Below are 2,297 nucleotides of genomic sequence, written 5' to 3'. Positions count from 1 at the left end.
CCGCCGCAGCCCAGCTTGTGCCTCGCCTTGCCATGCTTTGCCATGCTGCGATGTGCGTCTTGCTTTATCCCCATCGTGCCTCTCGTCTTGCCTATACTCTTGGCTCTTCTACGCTACCTATCGTCCCTTCTCGATCCCCTTTCCCCTCTTCACTCCTCTACCCCTTGTTTCTCGTCCCATTNGCCCTTCCGCCTGCCCCTTCGCGTTCTCGTCCTCTTCTTCCTTTCGTCCCTCGGTATGTTCCTTCCATCGACGGTGTGCTGTCGAACCGCGCTTCTCTCGTTCTTTACCCCTCCGTGCCCTTATCCACTAAAACCCCTCTACAAGTCCACGACCCTTGCCGGTTCTCTCAACCATCGTCCCCATCGCCGTCGTCGTCGTCGTCGTCGTCGTCGTCTTCGTCGTCGTAGTCGTAGCACGAGTAAAGTTCTTGGTCCTTACGAACACGCGATGCGATATAGATAGAATAACAATGAAAAAGAATAAAGATATATATATATAGATCATTTTTCTATACTTTATATCTATTTTTTCTTTAACGCGTTGCATGATACTTTTAGTTCGCTTGTATATATACATATACATCTTGCGCACACGCGAACGATCGCCGTCTTCGAGACTCAACGTGTCCGAGTTTCCGGTCGGCCGACTGTTCGCAGCAGCAGCAGCGAGGGAACGAGGCTTGGCGCAGTGAGGCGAGGTGAGGTAAAGCGAGGAGTGGCGAGACGAGGCGAGGTGAGGCGAACGGTTGGCCGCTCGCTTGGTCGTCGTGAAATTTACGAGCGACGCGATTTTTTCGCCCGTGTCCCGAACGCCCGTTTAATTTCCCGCGATTCTAGGATCTCTCTCGTCTCTAAAATATAGAGGAACAGAGAGGAATGGAACAGGAAAAAGACAGAGAGAGAAAAAGAGAGAGAGAGAGAGAGNAGAGAGAGTGAACCGAACCTGTGGCAAAACCCTTAAATCCGACCTTCCCTCCTCTCCTGTACAACTCGGCCCCTAGGGAAGAGCCGGATTTATGAGCACGGCCTAAAATCCGTACGCGAACGACGGCAGAGTTACGGAGCTAGAGAGAGCCGCGAGTGTATAAGGAGGAACGCCGCGGTAATTCGCGGATAAATTTACCGTGCCTCCGGCGGCGTATTTACCGTGGTAAATACACGCTCGGACACACCGGCGCGGACCGGCACCTACGTCGATTTCTTTTTCGCGGCCGAACGAGTCGCCCTACCCTGCCGATAATTATCGTGCGCTTGTGCGCGCGCGAGACTACGCACGCTCACATTTGCGCTCGAACGCCACGCCAGCTTTGGCCTTCTTCGAGTCCCACTTTGCTCGAATCGACACGGCCACGACGGAGGACGTACAATGACGACCAAGCGAGAATAAGAGAACGACGTTATATTACCTGTACGTTCATAGATGGGGAAACTGGGAATACCTCGAATGCTACGGATTTTTCGCTCGTTCCAGAAATAATCGTACCCCAAAAATATATCGGGCTCTCCCTCCACTCGCACGCGCGCACGCACACATATACATGCATATACATAAAACATGGTGTGCGCACGATAAGCGGACGTTAAAGGGGAACGCGCACTGGTTAGAGGGAAAAAAACGCGTTCGCGTTTTACGTAACGCGCGGCGAACCGTTCGAATCGAGTGGCGGGATGAAGAGGGTAGGGAGGATCAATCAAAGTCGAACATCGATGACGATAACGATAGAACCAAAAGAAGAATAAAGAGAAGACGCTAATCATTAACCTGAAAGGAAAAAATAAGCAAACATTTTCGAATTTATTACGTTTTACGTTTACCAATATACATATGTATACATATATATATATTTTCTAATCATATTAGGTATACTCGTATACATATTCTCGGTATTCATAATCGTCGCGTTTATACATATATAAACTACATACGATGTTTATCGATAAAATTGGTGGTAGGAAAGGCAAGAGTGCGGTCTGTACCGTTATCGAGGTTAAACGGCGTTACGAAAATATTTCGAGCGCGCACAGAGATCGAAAAGATAGCGGTGGCGCGCGGACGTCACCGGATACACCTTATCGATCTCGATATCGGTGGCTCGTCGAGAGAGAAAGAGACGACGCGGTCGGACGTACGGCGGCCGATTAACGAACGGAGAGTCGCGCAAAGGGGAAAGGACGAAGGCGTGAAAGAGAAAGGAGTGAGGAGCGGCGAGAGATGGAGGAGGAGGAAGAGGTGGATGAGGATGAGGAGGGGGCGGAGGGAGAGGATGAGGTGGAGGAAGAGGTGGAGGAGGAGGA

The sequence above is a fragment of the Apis dorsata genome, unplaced genomic scaffold (assembly GCF_000469605.1).
Source record: "Apis dorsata unplaced genomic scaffold, Apis dorsata 1.3 scaffold_884, whole genome shotgun sequence".
Taxonomy (NCBI): domain Eukaryota; kingdom Metazoa; phylum Arthropoda; class Insecta; order Hymenoptera; family Apidae; genus Apis; species Apis dorsata.
This window is presented reverse-complemented; position numbering follows the sequence as displayed.